General features: G+C 44.3%; 1 long non-coding RNA gene across 2 annotated transcripts in view; it reads right to left on the bottom strand.

The window, feature by feature from the left end:
• Positions 1-15,893, bottom strand: part of LOC123366629 — a 36,470-nt gene extending 20,577 nt beyond the window's left edge. Inside the window, exons 1-2 of one of the 2 annotated variants that reach the window (XR_006578159.1) lie at positions 15,715-15,893; positions 14,307-14,396 (exon numbers count right to left, since the gene is read on the bottom strand). This is a non-coding gene — a long non-coding RNA (uncharacterized LOC123366629). The remainder of the gene's footprint in view (positions 1-14,306; positions 14,397-15,714) is intronic. The other variant, XR_006578160.1, reaches the window with a different exon arrangement.
• Between the last annotated feature and the right edge of the window lie 3,656 nt (positions 15,894-19,549).

The following is a 19,549-nucleotide window of genomic DNA, read 5'->3' as shown; positions in this document are numbered from 1 at the left end:
GAGTGGCTTGTGGAGCCCTAACTACAGCATAACATTCCTTTTTCAAAAACAAACGCAACCAACTAACTGACTAGGTGCCGACTACAAAATGGTAGAGTCTGGATGCTGATGGTGCCACAGTGACCAAAAGGGACTGAGGGTGCTGGAGCCACAAGAGGCTGTAAATGCAGCCCAAACAGCCTCTGTTATCCCAGTGAGGCTTGCACACCCAAGGCACATGCACCTCAGTTGTGCAGACCTGTATGGAAAATATCAGCACATCTTGAATTGTCAACCCAGGAGGCTGGTTCACTGTGTACTGTCCCTTTGCTCCCAGTTCACATCTGTAGGCTGCGTGGCTGTCCCTCCCTGTCAGTCTCTGAGGGAGGCCACACCTGCTTGCTGTCGCATCCCTGTAAAGGTGAGCTCAAAGGGGGGAATTAGCTTCACCTAGTGCTCCAGTCCTCCGGCTGGGCAGAACAGTACAGGAGTCTATGAGCCCTAGGCCCAGTCAGGGTGGGGCAGTAATGCAATGGGTAGGCTCTGGCCTGCAATCAGGGCTGAGCACCAACAACAGTCTAGGGGCTCAGGTAAGGGTTGCCTGAGGAGCGCAGGCCTCCAGGCCTAAGGAGGGGAGAGTACTGCCACCCCACAAGGGTAGGGCGGCAGGGAGGATGTGGGCCTGCCCCATTCCACCACATCTCAGCCCAGGGCCCCAACAGTGGCAGAGTGGCCCGCCACTGGGTCAGCGAGGATCCACCTGCAACATGCTGACCTTGTATCAGGTCAGCTCCTGACGAGGCGATTTCCTGGGCTGCTTCCTACCCTCCCCCTCAGGTGTACTTGTGTCTGTCATCTCAGGGAACGCTGGCCATTTCTCAGGCAGCAGCTCCTCAGCATCTCGGTCAGCCGGCAGCCCGTGGAGATCCGGCCAGTCCTCAGGCAGCAGCTCCTTGGCACCTTGGTCATCCAGCAGTCTTGAGAGCTCTGGCCAGCCCTCAGGCGGCAGCTCCTCTGCAGGCTCTAGCAGCAGGCGGGATGCGTCCATCTCCTGTGCTGGCTCCACCACAACTGAGCTGCAGGGCCCGCCTTTTGTACTTCCGTCGGAGGTGGCTCTCCTGGTTCGGCTAACCAGGGGGCGTGTTGTGGACCCTCCCTGTCACTCTCTGAGGGATGCCATGCCTCCTCACCACAGCACCACATGGGAAGCATACTGGATCCTTAGGAAATGAGTGGGAAACTTGCTTCAGAAAACTCTACTTGCAAATGAAGCTGATGTTTGAGTTGGACCTGATCAGCAAAATTCAGATCTGGATCCAGATTCATCTTCTTCTCCAAAGTTAGCAGGGGCTTCTCTCTCACGTTCTGGTTCAGGCCCATCTCTAGGTACTTCGTCAAGACCAGAAAGTTGCTGCCCACACATCTCCTGTTGCCAGGCTACTGAGTGAATGGGATGGCCCATTCAGGGTCTCTCCACAGACCAACAGTTTCTCCAGTCTGGGTGTCTCCAGTCATTCCTTCAGACTACAAAATCACACAACCTGCTGCTTGCTATGGGCACTGGCATTTCCATGAGGGCTCTAACACGGGACCAAAAAAAGCATGACTACAGCGCAAGCGTTGGTAATTCCTTCCTATCCCGAACGAGAAGGAAAAGAGCAGACAGTGTGGTCTAGCTGATAGGACACCAGGATGGAAGTGAATAGACAGGCAGGATACTTAACCTCACTCATATCAGTTTCCCTCTCCAGGGGCGGCTCCAGGCACCAGCTCGCCAAGCGCATGCCTGGGGCGGCAAGCCACGGGGGACGCTCTGCCGGTCGCCGCGAGGGCGGCAGGCAGGTTGCCTTCGGCGGCATGCCTGCAGAGGGTCCGCTGGTCCCGCGGCTTCGGCGGACCTCCCGCAGGCGTGCCGCCAAAGCTGCGGGACCGGGGACCTCCCACAGGCAAGCCGCCGAAGGCAGCCTGCCTGCCGTGCTTGGGACGGCAAAATACCTAGAGCCACCCCTGTCCTTCTTTTAGTGATCTATGGATGAGAAGAGCATATACATGTTCAAATCACCATACTGGCATCATCTAATTAATCCTCACAAGTGCAGGGGAGGGGGGTCACTATTCTCCTATTAAGATACATGGAGAAATGAAAGAATCTTGGGTAGGTTTAAAAGTACACAGTGACAGAGCCAGCATTAGAACACAGGATTGCCTGGTGCCTTCCCCTGTGCCTTTCCTCCTGACCACACCGAGTTTTTAATGCTAATCATCTGCTATTATTAAGCCCCTAGGAGGAACTCAGCCACCCGCAGCAGAGCAAGTTGCTCCTATTCAATTGCCACATAAAAATATGAATTTGAAAGTACATGTAAATGCCTGATGCTGCAGAAAAGCTTGTTTGAGTGCTGTAGATTTCTAAAGAAGAGCTTCTTTTCCAAACACTTCCAAGACCAGTGAGTGTTAGGCCACTGATATGCTGAGCAAAACTGGCTGCATAAAATGAAACCTGCCTGAGGCTTGTTGGGATAAACTTACATACCCAGTTTAGTCTGGAACTCTGGCAGAGGCAATGCATGGGGGGATGCCCCCCCCCAATATCTGCCAGGGTTTACATACCCTGTCCTGTACCCTGCTGCATTACCACCAGAACCTTTAAATTGTGCCCCCACCTACTCCCCACTCACTATCAACAGTTATGCATAATCTCTGAATTCTGAATTTAAAGGAAGAAATGAAGTGTAACTCTACTTGTTTGTGTGGGCCAGGCCAGTCCCTCCACCCTTTTCAATCTGTCTTGGGAAATATGCCATCCACTCCTTCCACTCTGTCGCCTCCAGGCACGCACAGTGGGCACACTTCCAGAGTCTAGCAGAGAGAATGCTGACTTGATTGGATTTGAATCACAAAGGCACCTAGCAACACTTATTTGCCCAAATGAAATAGAAGTCATAGATCTGAGGACCATAATTAAGGGCAGAATGGAACCTTATGGAGCCAATTAAGTCACTGAATCCTAAATCATAAATATTTCTGCCCCAATTCCCTGCTAAATAAAAAGTTCATACAAGGTCAGCTGCTCAATTGATGACTTCCTGAAATAACAGGTGACAAGTTATTGGCCTTTTTATCCCTTAAAGGTACAGAACAGTTTTCCAAAGTTAGTGAATTTAGTAGTCATGAAAGACATCAGGTTGACATCCCTAGAGTCTGAAGTCACCTATTCACCCACAGGACAAGTACAGCATGGACAAGTATAATTTTCTACCAATATGCCTCAGCTCTGTTTAGGAGGGACCATCTCTAGGAATGAGCAGGGAGTTCAGCTTCCAAGATCCCTTCAGTCCTTGATATTGCTGCTGAGACTGCCAGCTGTGGTGTGACATTAGTCCATTCGGTACAAGAGCAAGACCACCAATCCATTTCACAGCCATGATTTGGTGACAACATTTAATCACAAATGACCTAGACTCTATTTGAATCTGGAGGTGAAAGGCTCAATAGCCGATTACCACATGGTGATATTTTACCAATCTGACTATTAACATTTTGTTTCCAACTTTTTTCCAGCAGCTACAGGTATGTGTTAATGAACGGATCCCCTCCTGCTCCAAGTTAACAGAAACTTCATGGGAGTTAACCACAACAGTCTCTATCCAAGATCATGCTCCATTTTATTCTCCACTGCATGCTGTTTATCTTATCCATCCATGAGGATAAAGCCAGGGCTAGTTAAAAGAAACAAATTGCATGAGTAGAAAACCACTAGTGATATACTAACATCCTCCCTTTCTGCCCAGCTGGAATATGAGGCTTCAGAGGCACAGTTAGGTTTCAAGTACTGCTGCTATTCTGTTGAACAGATCAGACACTTAACCTACAAAGGGCACATCAGTGTCAATGGGTTACAAGTGAAACATCCACGGCTGAAGAATCCAGATCTGATGTAGCCCAAGACTTTCAGGCATCTTCATATTGAAGGGAAGGGCAAATCAGGGGAACATTCAGTTCCCCTTCCCCATGCGCAATTAATCCATCCCTGGGGGAAAAAAATCCCTTAAATAACACATTGGTTATATAAATAGCATCATGTCTATGCTTTGCAGCAACGTTATTCTCATTAAAAACTCTGTGCTGTATATCAGTGGCAGTGCCCCAGAGGACAGGTACAAAAAAAACAAAAAAACAAGTGGGGGTGGGGGGAGGAAGGGAGAGAAATAGAAGAGCACAAAAATAAAGGAGAGAAAGAAAATATGCTATAATCTGAACCCTTCTGCTGAGGGGGAGAAGTGATATAAATTCAAATGCAGCCTTGCAATAATCAGAGATTAAGAAAAAGTCTGTCTTGGACTCTGCAGACCTATATGTGACAGATATGAGATCTTGGAAGCACTGAAACTTCAAATGACTATTATACTGAGATACGCCGGATTCTATGGGTTGAAGGATTAGTCATAAACTTGTGTACCTATAAATGTTATATGTATCTTTGTGAGCTAGGGTTGTATTGTAGCCCCCTGGGGAAGGGTTACCAAACTTCCTCCAGGAACTAAAACTAGTGGAAGAGTTACAAAGGGATTTCACAAAACTGGGTGACTGGGCAACAAAATGTCAGATGAAATTCAATGTTGATAAATGCAAAGTAATGCACTTTGCAAAACATAATCCCAACTACACAAACAAAACTCTGGGGTCTAAATTAGCTATTACCACTCAAGAAAGAGATCTTGGAGTCATTGTGGCTAGATCTCTGAAGGCTTCTGCAGCGGCAGTCAAAAAAGATAATAGAATATTAGGACTCATTAGCAAAAGAGATAAATAATAAGACAGAAAATATCATAATGCCACTATATAAATCCATGGTACGCCTACACCTTCAAAACTGCATGCAGTTCTCATCACCTCATCTCAAAAAAATCATATTAGAATTGTAAAAAGTACAGAGAAAGGCAACAAAAATGAGTAATGGTATGAAACAGCTTCCATCTGAGGAGAGATTTAAAAGACTGGGACTAAGAAAAGAGATGGACTAAAGGGGGATATGAGTGAGGTCTATAAAATCATGACTGTTGTGGAGAAAGTGAATAAGGAAGTGTTATTTATCCCTTCACCCAATGTAATTAATAGGCAGCAGGTTTTAAACAAACCAAAGGAAGGACTACTTCACACAATGCACAGTCAACCTGTGGAACTTGTTGCCAGGGGATGTTGTGAAGGCCAAAAGTATAAATCGGTTCACAAAAGAATTAGATAAGTTCATGGAGAATAGGGCCATCAATGGCTATTAGCCAAGACGGTCAGGGATGTGTAACCCTGTGCTCTGAATGTCCCTAAATCTCTGACTGCCAGAAGCTGGGACTGGGCAATAGGGGATGGATCACTTGATAAGCTGCCATGTTCTGTTCATTCCCTCTGAAGCATGTGGCACCAGCCACTGTTGGAAGACAGGATATGAGGCTCAGAGTGACCAGATAGCAAATGTGAAAAATCGGGGCAGGGGGTGGGGGGTAATAGGAGCCTATGTAAGAAAAAGACCCAAAGATTGGGAACTCTCCCTATAAAATTGGGACATATGGTCACCTTAATGGGGCTAGATGGTCTGACTTGGAATGCCCATTTTTATGTTCTTAATTACTTCAGATCCCAAGATAAGTAAACTACTCTAGAGATGTACCATCTGTGACAGATATTGTAATTTTCTGCAGTATCCTTGGGAGACCTTGTGAATTGAGTTTAAACAGCCTTGGAGTCCATTGTATTATAAATGTAGAGTTTATGTATTATTGTGGAATTGTATGTAACTTCTATAGGGGGGAGACATGACCCAGGTAAACCCTGGGAAGCATTATGAACTTCAGAGGACTATTTGAAACAATGTGTGAGGGAAGAACGAACCTATCGGACAAACAAGATTAGGTGACTTTCCAAGGAAATCGCTAGTGGGAGGTGAATGCTAATGTACCCCCTGTGGTTATGCAAGAACTCAGCCTTTTGAAGCTTCCCTGAGCAGGGGACCTTTGTCTGCTGATTACCCGTTCCCAGGGTTCCAAGATTAAAGGCCCAACTATATAAAGGAGTGACTCACAGATTCATGCGTGTGCTTGTTCTAAGCTAACAGCTGTTATGAATTTGTAACCACAGAAAACCCCCTTGGTGGTATTTGAAGGACTGATCACCTGCCAGAGCCCTTGCTGGAGGTGGCGGGTGATGTCTGGGAAGCTTATTAGCATGTGTGTCGGTTCTTTTATCATTTTAATATGTTTTTGCTGTAATACTTTCACCTTAAGAATAAATGTGCTTACTTATAAAGGGCTGGGTGATAATTTATAACTACTGGGAAATAACCAGTTCATTGCCTCTCAGGAGAAAGCAAAGTACAGACATTGGCCTGTCTAGGCAATCTGGCTTGCTGGGAATAACACAGTGTAGGCAGTGAGCTGTGCAGCCTGCAAAAAACCCAGTCAGGAGGAAGAGAGACATGGGTCTCTACTCAAGAGAAGTGACTGCTGAGGATCCTGAAGCATACAGTGGGCACCCTTGCAGGACCATGGAGGGAGAATATCAGGTTCAGTTGCCCCAAACTGTGGTGAATTGCATATATTGGCTCAGACCAGGTTCAAGCAGCTCAGCAGACAAAGGAAGGACTTGTGCTATAATGGGCCAGCCTAAACTGACTGAGTGTCCTTCATTGTGATCCAAAAACTGGCATGAGACTGTAACCCAGAGGGCAAAACCCTGCTGAAAGTGCATGAAGGACTGGAAGCTGCCAGGATCTCCATGCTGAAGATGGATGACACCTGGTAAGCCAGCATTCATGTAGACTTTTCTTTTACTATATATTGTCTCTTTAATGCTTTCATCCTAAAAATAAACATACTGTGCTTTGTGAAAGCTGGCTGGTCACTGGTAACCACTCACATTGCCCCTGAGAGAGAGCAGAACTGGAGGCACTGGACTAAAATCAGACCTGCTGGGATAAGCACAGTGAATTGCAGAGGGTTGGAAAACATGATTTATGAGGAAAGGTTGAAAGAACTGGGCACATTTCATCAAGAGAAGAGAAGAGAAGACTGAGGGGGGACATAACTGTCTTCAAATACATAAAATGTTGTTATGAAAAGGACAACATTCAATTGTTCTCCGGGTCCACCGAGGGTAGGACAAGAAGTAATCAGCTTAGTTTGAAGCAAGGGAGATTTAGGTTAGATATTAGGAAAAAAACTTTCTAACTATAAGGTTAAGTCCTGGAACAAGTTACCCAAGGAGGTTGTGGAATCCCTTCATTGGAGAATTTAAGAACAAGTTAGACAAATACCTGTCAGGGATGGTCTAGGTCAGTGCAGGAGGCTGGAATAGATAACTGCTTGAGATCCCTTCCAGCCCTATATTTCTATGACTGGAAAAATTGCAACCAGCTCCACAGGTAACAAAGAAGACAATCCCTGCCCCAGAGTCCTAAGATGGTACAAAACATATAGATAAAACAAACTAATGGGCCTGGGCTCAGAGGGCTGGAAGTATGAGGTAACAATTAAACAGAGTTTAGCATAAACCCAGAAGACTCAGTTCATTACCTGCCTGGCCAATGCCATCTGGTAGCTATTTGAAGGCATCATGGCAGAGGTATGTTTTTAAAAGGGATCTAAAAGAAGATAGGATGGTTAATATGAAATTGCAGCCTTTGTCCTCTCCTGAAAATGATGAAATAGTCCTTAGCATTTTGCTGTTTTCCCCTTTATGTATGACATTAATAATTAACCAGGCCCTTGTCTCCCCACCCTGCCCTCCAAGGAATGCCAGGATGTAAAAACAGGAGTATTCAGTTGCATTTGCCATGGATGTTCTTTCTTCTGACAATACCAGTCCCTAGTATTTAGGCCTGTGGTGTCCCACAGCAGTTGGTCCTAATCCTCCTTTAGATCAGGTGTCTATACTGCTGTCCCCATATGTATATAAATACCATGCATATCAATAGGAGTTAAGTGTTACACCTTACTGGTCAGTGCACATATCTACCACTGCCCTCTGCTGGATAGAATATCAAATCTGTTGAAGGATTCAGAGTCGCAACCGTGTTAGTTTGTATCCGCAAAAAGAACAGGAGTACTTGTGGCACCTTTAGGGTGACCAGATAGCAACTGTGAAAAATCGGGACAGGGAGTGGGGGGTAATAGGCACCTATATAAGACAAAGGCCCAAATATCGGGACTGTCCCTATAAAATCAGGACATCTGGTCACCATAGGCACCTTAGAGACTAACAAGTTTATTTGAGCATAAGCTTTCGTGGGCTACAGCCCACTTCATCAGATGCATAGAATGGAACATATAGTGAGGAGATATATATACATACAGAGAACATGAAAAGGTGGGAGTTCCCCTACCCATCCAGTTGTGGAGGATAAAAACCTTGTAAACTGAGCAAATCTGATCTGGAACAACCAAGAGACAATACTGATTATTATTCATATTGCAAGAACACCTAGAGGTCCAAGCAGGTTGGGGACACGGCGCTACTCCATTCTGGGCCTGGTGCAGAGGGAAATGCTAAGATAGTGCCTGCCCTGAAGAGCTCACAGCATAAGCATGGAATGCCATCATGCATTCTGACAGTCAGCTTCTAGTGTACAGTTGTGTTTGCAGCAACATCTATCATTTGGTACAAGAGAAATAAAGCCTAGGATACTCTCTCAGGGTCAGTATCTCCTGCTTGGAGAATGAATGTCTTCACATCAAGTCTCCAAAAATGCCAGTGCATTAATGTAGCAACAGGTGACGATTAGCCTCTAGCAATGTTCTAGTGCACACATTAGCTTGGTCATGTGAACTCCATTGGCTTTCAGAGTCAGGATCTGGGCATAAGAGATGCACCCAACACTGCCCTTCCTGGCTGTGGCTTTCTGAGCATCCATATATGGCATGTGTAGCCTAAAGTCAGGATTGATCCCAAATACCATAGTTGAATGTATTGTATAAAGGGGCTGGATACGTTTATGAACTACTACAAATAGTTGTCCTTAAAGGGGTAACCAACCTCCTGCTTCGGGGCAAAAGGAGGGATGAGAAGGAACTTACTAGAGGGATGAGAAAGAAACTTCCCCTTTCTATTCCTTATGTGCACAACACCGCACCATCGGCCAAGGGTCCTATGAAGGGATTTTGCTTTCCTCTGAATCATCTGCTATTGGCCACTCCTAGAGGGAGGATACCAGACGTGACAAACTAATTGCTCTGACCCAATGGCAGCTGCTTATAATTGTCACAAACATTTACCAGCCCAAGCACAAAAAGTTATTCACTCACAACTGGGGAATAAGGAAAAAAATAAACACATTTTACTCCCTCATCAAAAAGCTAATCACCTAGGACAAGTGTGGGGGTAGAATTTGGCAAGGCTGTGGTATGGTAAATCCTGTGTTTCTGGTGACATTTATCTAAATAATCACGACCTCGTCGGTCTGCAAAATTAGGGTGGATATTTCACAAGAGCAGATTCTCTTGTGAGATTACTAGCATGCCCTGCCTCCTGTTGAACCAGAAATAGCATAGGATATTCCTTCACTGGTCTCAACAAGGGCCAGGAGTTGCAGAGCTGCTGAAAATAACAAAACACATGCAATAAAGTAATCCAGTATGTTTAGACTCAAAAATAATCTCATTGTGTGATTTTTGGTCAAGGCTAGCTCTTAAGTTTTCCAAGACAGTTTGCCCATCCCTTAGCACAGGGAGTCTCAAATCTTTTCATAGCATCAATTTTTAAATGATTAAGGATAAATGTATATACACACATCAGGAAGAAACAAAATAAAAATAAGTGGACTAGTTCATCTTGTAAGTGTTTGCTAAGGGGGAAAACTCCATAAAAATATCTTGCAGGGAGGAAAAGAGAGAGTAATTAAGCTACAGTAGCTTATCTATGGACCACTTCTCTGCTCATTTGCCAGCATGCAGAGCAACTCCCTTCCCATTTGTGATCTTGCAGCATCCTGGGGAAACTATCTATTGCTTACATGGAAACCAAATATTAGGGAAATATTGAATGTGTTTTAACTTCTTTTAGTGCCATTTAGCAGCTGGAAAGAGGCGAGCCAGAAGCCTGAGCCAACCAGCTCCTTGCTGGACCACTGCCTGACAGCCACAGCCTCAGCAAAACCATGGATACTTGGGATGGTTCCAAGCAGCCAAGTGTATATTAAGGTCTCACACTGGATCTCAGCTGTACAAAGTGTTCAAGTGTTCACATCTTGGGTTTTCCGTCAGTCCATTAAACTGACAAGGAGCCACCTGTGGCTTTGAATACAGATTCAAACTTGCCCAAAGTTCCCAAAGGAGCTGTCTGATGGGTTTCAACTTCTGGCCCATCTCCAATGCTTATCAATCAAATCAATCCAATTTAGTGTGATGACGAGAAGAAATGAATGTGTTATTTTCACCTTGTTAAATATAGTCCTTTTGCAAAGGTGGGTTCCACTGCTGTCAAGTGCTGAACCTCCTGTGATGTGGGCAGCAAAACTCAGCTCCTATCAACTTCAACTCCTATCAGCGAGGTAGATGGGGGTGCTCCATACCTCACAGGTGGTGCTGAGCACCTCACAGAATAAGTGTCACGGTTACTTTTAACAACACCTTAATTTGTCCTGTATACCAAGAGTGGGGTAATAGAGGTCACAGAAGCCACACTGCATATGTCAATAGGCAGCATGTTTCATGCTACATTCATAAAAAGACCTCTTAGCATAAGGAGCAAAATGGAGAGAAGTTGATAGTACCCCAAAAAATCTGCAGAGGAGAGTAAGGCAGACTTTTGTAAAGGATTCATAGCACAGGGAAATGTACTCAGTGAGGAATGGGTGGAGGGATGGATGGGTGATGCATAGTTCCTATCAGTAACTGTAAGAAATGTCTCAGGCAATTCAAACGTTTATGCTGTGGCATACATGACGAACACCCGGGTATTTATGAGACAAGTTATTAGCTATGCTTCATCCTTATCAGCCACCCTCAGCCTACAGAGGAACCAGAGACTCCTCAGCTTTGCTGGTGTTCACCATCATGTTGAAGGATGTGGCGAGAACCTCACAATATTTGACACGTGCAGGTTATCAAAGTGTGTGACACTTAACTTTGCTTGCCCAAGAAACGTCACCACCATCGTTGAATCTCCCAGGTATCATTATCCCTTGTGACACTACTCAAAGCATTTTTTTTGTAGGCTTACTGCAATGCACATGGAAGTCCATGATTCGGTCTGAGAGATTGCAGCCTTAGGGAAAAGGAGGAAGTATGGCAAAAAATGGGGTCATGGTGGCTCAAGTGGAAGGAACAACATTGAGACTTAGCACTTCCAATCTGCAAAGCACTTGCAGATGTTAACTAATGAACCCTCACAACTTCCCTGTTAGTGGGCAAATCTTATGAGGAGAAACTGAGGCAGAAGCCTAGCTTGTCAAACACAGGGTGTCTAAATTAGGCTCCTGAGTCCTTTCATGGAGCTGATCTCTGATAGCTCCCTTTGAAGTCAATGGGTGCTCAGGACTTTTGAAAACCTGGTCACCTATTTAGCAGCAACTAACTAGAAGCCCCAAGATTTGAAGAGCACGGCCAGAGAGATTAATGGCCAAATTCTGTTCTTAATTACAACCCCAGTGACATCAATGAAGTTACACAGGTTAAAGGCAGGCTGGATTTGCCCTTTGGGCCTCGTCTGCGCTAGGAAATATTTACAAAACATTCCAGCCATTGCTAATAGCAATGCTATTGCACCTGTGTTTGTCAAGCTACATATCCTCGTAGAAAGCTCTCCAGCTCAGCACCATGTTACGGAATCCTGTAAAGTGACTTGCAGCAGGGGGTCTGTGTCAAAGCAAAGATTAGAACTCAGGGGTTTCTCGCTCCCAAATCCCATGTTCAGATGACAACTAAACCACTGACATACTCAAAGGAAGAAAGCTATTGGGATGCAGAATTTAGAAGAGGTGCTTGGGCATGCTTATGAGCCACATGTTTAGTAGGAAGTCCAAAGCATGGAAAGGATGCCAATTCATAAAGGAACATGGTCCCAACATGGTCAAAGTCCATATGATCTTCTGGTTAGAGCTAACTGCTTTGAGAGATATAATGAATGGTGAGAGAGGAATATTTTGTTTCTGAGATCTAATTTTTATTTTATTTTACAAAAAATTGCCAATTTTCAAGTAAAAAAAGTTCCATATGGACAATCAAGTACACTGGGAAATACATTCTTGACAATTATATTCCATCAGCAGGTGTCATTGTGATTAAACCGCGGCACCCTAGGCAACCTGATTAAACAAATCACTCTCTTCTTTCTTCTTACCACCAGCAATTCTCTTAGGACAACAGTGATTAACTATACAACTCCTAAGGACCCAAAGAGAATTCAGTGCAATCACAATCATACTCTACCTCCAAAATATTCAGAAGTATAAGAAATGCTCACTGGACAGATAGCCCCTGCCCTTCTCCACTCCATCAAGGACTGAGTGCTGCTTCCTTTGTGTTATGCTAATTTAAGCCCATCTCATGAGATGCCTGCAGTATACTTCAGCAACCAGGCCACATGCAGGACTACACAGAGTCGCCACAATGTAAAAAAATTTCCAGATGCTCCACAGTTTCACAGGATCCCGGAAGATCAGCATATGCAATGTGAAAGAATCAGGTCAAATATTGCATCAGGGAATGATGAGCCTATGTTATGAAGTGACATCACATCTTCTAGGGATAATCAATTAGTTTAGCTACAATGCATACTTGAATCTTCTCCTAAAACTCAAATCAAACCCATAGTGAAAAACTTACCTGAGGTTCAAAAGTGTTCAATTGCCTTTTTTTAAAAACACTGTTGTTATTTTCATGCACACGTCTTGGTTTCAATTGAGATAATAAACAGAAGGGATTGAATGGTACAAGATAGAGGTCTGTGTAGAGCACCTAGCACAACAAGCCACCTGTCCTGGTACCTCAATATAAATGATAAACAATAACTCTACCCCTGGACTATTTGGAAACGGGAAGCACAGGAAATCACATTAGAAAAGTTGACTCCATTTGTATCTGATTCAGCAATGCATGTAAGCACATGCTTAACATTATGCATTTGAGTTATCCCATTCCCATTCAGCAAAGTGTTCAAGCACATGCTTACTGTTAAGCATGTGCTTAAATCCCACTGAAGTACAGCATTCAATTTAATTTAAAGTTAAACTTGTGTTTAAGTGTTTTGATGAACTGAGGCCTTGATTTCCAGCTAAATTTTTCTGACTCTGGAGGTTTGGATTGGTCCATATGCTCAGGGACTTCTGGGTGCTGTCCACCTATTGTGGCTAATCACTTTGCCTCAATTCAGGCAGCTTCATTGTGACACAGGAATAACCCTGAACAGAGGCAACCCCAACAGTGCAGAATGGTTCCATAAGCTCTGCCAAGCCAGCAGGAGCAGCCTTAGCAGTTTTGCTAGCCAAGGTGGAAAACATTTGTGTGCCACTCCTCCACTCCCATCAAACCAAGCCAAAAAAACTATTTTTTTAAAGCCAAGTGGAACAGTGGTAAGGTGCTCCTGGAAGTTGGCACCCAAGGCGACCATCCTGCTCACCTGCCCCTAGAACTGGCCTTTCAAGCCAGTGCTACTATGCCTGTCTTTATTAAAGGGATTATTTCCCAAGACAAGCATACCGGATGAGCCTGTTATTTGCCTGTAATGTTGTGGGGAGAAGATCTCCCTCCATAGTCCTGACCAGAATAAGCAAAGAGCAGAGCTAGTCCTAGGGACATGCCAACAGCTGTACTGAACATGGCTGTCAGAGTTCAGGGCAACTGTACCTCTACTTTCTCCTCGTGGTCCAGCAAGGGCACCCGCTGTAGGCTCCTGGCTCTTCAGCCATCACCTCTCTTGGATAGAGACCTGCATCTCTCTCCCCCTCCTGACTGGGGTATTTCAAGGCCGCAGAGCTCCCTGCCTACACTGAGTTCCCCAGCAAGTCAGATGGCCTCAGCAGGCCTGCTTTGCTTTCTCACTAGAGGCTACAAACAGCGTAATTGCCCACAGTTAAAAATTAACACACAGACCTTGCTAAGCAAGGACATTTATTTGTAAGGTGAAAGCACTATGTGGAAAACATATTAAAATGATAAAAGTACCTAAACACATGCTGATAAGCTTACCAGAGGTAATGCCAACTCCAACAAGGGCTCTGGTAGGAATCAGTCCTTCAGACCCCACAATAATACACAAACATTGAATTTTTAGTACAATGAAGTCCTCAGATCATTAAATTCAACAGGGTTTGTCCAGGACATTCCAGAAAATTGCCATACCTGTCACAATGGCTATCCCTTGCCCAGGGCATTCCATCTTTGGCTAAAGCACAGGGGCCGGGAATGGAGCCAGTACAATCTCTTGTAAATCTGAGAAGAAAAGTGAATAGCCATGGCGATTGAGCAGTGGGAGCCCAGGGTGGGGGCATGGAGAACTGCAGATATTGGTACTCCTAAGTGGCATTCTTAAACTTCCTCTAAGAATATGTTAGACCAGCACACTGCCATAGAGGAGATTGTCCAGCGCATGCTGGGACAGGAGGCCGGGGGTGAAATTCTTCCCGGATGGATTTCCATTGACCTGAGTGGCGTTACACCAGGGATGAATTCGGCCCAGGTAGTTTAGCCAGTGCTCTATGGATACTTATGCAGTGCAGACACGACATGATCCATGTATCTCAATGTCAAGTCTCAGTGCTTTGAATCCAAGAGATCCCACTACACTGAGATTCATTACTCATAAAGGATTATCTTACTCTGGTTAAAAACAAATGATTTCTTAAGTCTTTTCAGGGATTGTGTAACACTACAGGACACAGTCACCCTCCTTTCTGACTAGGGTTGCCAACAATCCCTTATTTTTTCTTCTCTGTACAACAACATTGGGAGATGCTGAGTGCTACCAAAAGCAGCAAGAAATACCCCTGGCAAATGTAAGTGAGTACTGCTTATTATTAATTATTATTAACGATGACAATAATAATAATAATTTTGGAAGGAGGGGTGGGGTGAGGAGTGCTAAGTAAACAGTCCCCTATTTATCTCTGACCCACTTCCTAAAAGCAACTTAAAAGATACCGTCATCCAGAAAGTGATGCTATGTGACTGGCCCATTTAAATTAATGGCGTTGGTTGAGTGTCCAAGTTTCATGTCAAGGGCCCTTATTATAACTCTGTAAAACCTTGCTAGTGAAACTGCAGGCCAGACTGAGCTCTCACCTTGTTTCACTGCACACCCCAAATATGAACTAACTTCATGAGCCTCAAGGCAGGTGCAGGCCACTTCTGAGGGGCTGTAGCCATAATTATGGTTTTGGAGAGAGAGCACCAAAACTCCAGGGGTTTCACATAGTTTGGGCCCAAAATTGGAGGGTTGAATTAAGTTTCACTCGGAGATCTTGGGGTCTGATTAAAAAAAAGAATCAAAGTGAGACTCCGGGAGTACAAAGAGGGCTACAGCCAGGATTTACAGGACAAAGGCTAAATTGTAGAAGCCAGCCATTCAACCCACTCCTTTCCCCCACAAACACACATCATCTTCCCCCCAGCTTATCCTTCTTGGGTTTGGGCTTTTTTTATGCTTTTGTCTCTCCTGTTTTTCCATTGCCTCTCCTTTCCCTCCATTTTAGCACGTCTTCTCACTTTGCCTTTCCCCGTTTTTCCTTCACCCATTTCTAAGCTCCCTTACCTGCTCTGTACCTTGATCCCACTTTCCTCCTCTCCCTGCCGTTTTAAAGCTTGCTCCATCAGATTTTCCACATGCCCTCGACCTCCCACTCCTCCTCTGTTACCAGGAGATTCAAAGGCAGGCCTGTTACCCCTCCTGAGCCTGGGAAGCAGTCTGCTCCTGCCTGAGTGCACGTTGCATTCAGCGCCACTCACAATGAAGCTGGCAGATCCCAGCCCTCACCTAAATTCAGGTCCAAGAACAGCAGCACGACATGTTCCCCTCGTAGGGTATGACCCCAAATGAGCTGGAACTGGATAAACATTTGCCCTAACACCTACATGCGCAAGCCAGCACAGAGTTAGTCTTTTTCCATTAGTCATGTTATCACTGAGGTCAGCAGTACAGAGCACTAAAACGATAGATTTCAGCTTAGTGCAGGGAAAGAGGACTATGCCCTCAGAAAAGTTTAATGGTAGAACAGGACTTTGTAATTCCAGCCAGGCACCTTTCAAAGCTTGGAGAGCAGGAGCCCTGAGTCTCTGGCTGCACCTACCCCCATGTAGCAAAAGGCCCCATTCTTGTTCCTTTTGTCAGGGGTCCAGCTATTTATTCATTAAAAAATAAACATAAAATTTGGTTTGAGATGCTGTTTCAGCATCAGAGCTTCCTTGAAATAGATGGGCTGGGGGGCGGGGGATAAGCAAGAAAAGGTTTGAATCCCTATTGTGCTACATTTGAGGCCATTTACTACCAGCTAGGGGCCCTGTCTTGCAACTTGTGTGCTGAAGGACTGCTGTGACTGCATGAGCACTGTTGAAATCTTCATTGCATCCAGGCAGTGAATTGCAGGACGGGGGCCTAACATCCCTCTCTCCTGCTGAATTGCAGTATAGATTTTTTTTTTAACTTTATTAAAGGGAAAACTTTAACTGGAAATCACATTTCTGTCTGAAAACGTTACACTGATCACGTGACACCTAAGATTACTCTAACTGAAGAAGTTAATAAGGACAAATATTCTCTATTTTTTTTCCAGCTTGTTTACTTTGTGCATTTGATGGTTCTTTGCATCCAGTCAGGGAGGCATTGACCCTACAAAGCCTTACACACATGCACATACATAGCTCCATTGAACTCGACAAGTGTAAAGTGAAGCACACTGCGGAAAGCTAAGCATGTGCACAAGTCTTTGGAGGATCAGCTCTTCAGGCCCCGATCCTACAACTAACTGCACACATATGCACCTTTGTGCCTATGTGAACCATCGACTCTAATGTGGCTCTGCAAAGCTGGAGGATGTGCCCACATACAAGTAGTTGCAGGATTCACACCTTGATCAGTTTCTCCTTTCCAAAAAGACTCTTGTAAACATCAGCAGGGAAGAAGAACCACTTGTTATAAAAAGTTAAGAATTTTTTTTTAAAATGTCAGCACAGCCTGTCAAAAGAGCTCACTCTGTGAGAACCTGGAATTTTAAAAACAATTATCCATTTAAAACAATTCAGGTGAACAGCGTTGTCCCTTTACCGATACTTCCCACAACAAGAAGACATAATTTCCAGGGTACAGCTATTGTTATTACACCTGTACCATGATATCTCAGGATGTCATTATCCAGTATTGTAGGAGGAAGGAAAGAGTTAATCTTATATTTTCTCGGAGAAAGAACAATTCTGAAATCCATTTATTTTCTAACTTTTCTGCCAGAGGTGCAAATGTTTCATAGCTTAGTTATTCAATCAGTAGTTGATCTTTTATGAAAATGTCACAAAACTCAAAGAGCGACAGATTGGTTACAGCAATAATTTATTAAAATAATTTCCATTTTGCCAGGACAAATAGAAACCTAATGCCTTGATAACCTGTAGCTTATTTAATTGTCCTCCTGTTTGAATTCCCATCTTGGACAAACTTTGGAATGCCAAGAAAATTTACAATGTGACACTAGGACTATTGCTAAACAAATCCCTTTGTGGATATGACAGATTTTTGGACAGATCAGACAGGAGAGGAAAGAGGAAGGTGCAGTTGTCAACCACTCTTTACAAGTTTTAGGTTTAACAGGATAGAGTAATTCTTGAGTCTCTTCGCAGGCAGACAAAAAATAGCCAGTCCTGACCATGAATGGGGCCTGCTCAGAGAATGTGGTGCTCCCATTGGGAGTTAAAGCTGCTCTCTATGCTGGGAAATCAAAGGCATCGTGGTAGAAACACTTCCTGCGGGAATCCTTGTTTCAGCACAAGGTGCCTAGGTAGCAGGGATGCTGGAACAATTTTTATAGTGGGAAGTGCTGAGAGGCATCAAACCAAACTGTAAACCCTGTATATAATGGATTCCACTTCAAGTCAGGGGATATGACAGCACACCCTGTCTCCCTCCCCCAACACACACACACAGTTCTATTTCCAGCACCTGGGTAGTTCAGAGAAGTGTGACTTATACCTCCTCAAATCAGCTTCTGTGTATCCAGCCCAGCATTGTCAACATGACTGCAGATATATTAAGAAGTAGGCCACTGTTGTAGACATACTTGTGTATAGCAATGTCTGATGCGGATCACTGAAAATTACTGTTGTAGAAATTTGTGAGGTGCCTTGAAGGACAATCTTCATAGGTCAGGTGTGATGCTGCTTGGAGTCTTGGATGCACCTAGGAACTTTGAAGAAAAGCTAAGGAAGAATTCATTATCTAGCTATTTCATGGGTATACCAAATCTAAGGCTTTCTAATTTGAGAGAGCAGAGGAAGTTAATACAGAGTCTTTGGTGTTCACCCTGCCTTCTATGGAAGGTTAGAATAAGGGGGGAATACAGACAATTTGAGAGAATAACATTGCATAACAGACTATGATTAAAGAAGATGATCTGCTCTTCTCTATTCCTTTGCCATCTGGCTCTCTAAGATATAGGTTTTCAACCTAGGGTTTGTAAGCAACCCCTCGTTAGAGGGTCATGACCATCCTGTCCTTCCCATATTCCTCAGTGAGGGGGCCCACCATGGAAGAGATTGAGAATTCTGCTCTAAAAGTTGGTTTAAAGTATTTCTGTGGCAGAGTGGGTCAAAACCAGAACAGAACCTCAAATCTGAACCCCCTTCAGGGTAAGGGGAAGGAAGATGTTTGAACCTGTATTTCCTGAACCAAAGCCTCATTCTGGGCAGGATCCAATAGTGAAGGTGCCTATTTTCCAGTTTCATTTCAGATACCATCAGAAATCTTGCAAGACTAGCTGATCTCAAAGACTTTGTATCCATCACTGGCAAGTTTAATCAAGCTTGGATGTTCTTCTAAAAACTGTGCTCTAGGGATTATTTTGGGGGCAGTTCTATAGCCTGTGCTATACAGGAGCGCAGACTAGATGACCACAGTGGTCCCTTCTGGCCTTGGAATCTATGACTCAGCTCCCTCTTATCCACAAGTTAGAATACTTCAGCTCTGATACACTGCAGCCTCCACATGTTTGTTCAGCAATATATTTTCTAACTTGAAGTAAGAGGAACGTTTGAATGGCAAATTGTGTTCTCTCTTTACTCTACCCTTGTCCGTCTGAGTCCTCACTGTTGGTAACTTTTGGCTCTTCTTTCCCATGGGTTTTACTCTTGCCCTTGACACCCACATAAAACCTCTTTTGAAACCAATGAGAGCCATGCAGATGAATGCAGGGAACGAGAGACCCAGCACCCCCTTAGAAATGTTAGCAAATGATAATCAGGAACTTTGAAGAAAAGCTAAGGAAGAATTCATTATCTAGACTAGAGCTTGAGCAGAAGGGAGATATTAGCATTGTCCATCTGGAAGAAAGGCTGAGTCTAAATAAGGCTGAGGTCAATTACTCTCAGTAGCCAGCAAGAGCAGA

The sequence above is a fragment of the Mauremys mutica genome, chromosome 3, assembly GCF_020497125.1.
Source record: "Mauremys mutica isolate MM-2020 ecotype Southern chromosome 3, ASM2049712v1, whole genome shotgun sequence".
Taxonomy (NCBI): domain Eukaryota; kingdom Metazoa; phylum Chordata; order Testudines; family Geoemydidae; genus Mauremys; species Mauremys mutica.
The sequence above is the reverse complement of the archived record's forward strand: the minus strand, read 5'-3'. Positions and strand labels throughout refer to the sequence as shown.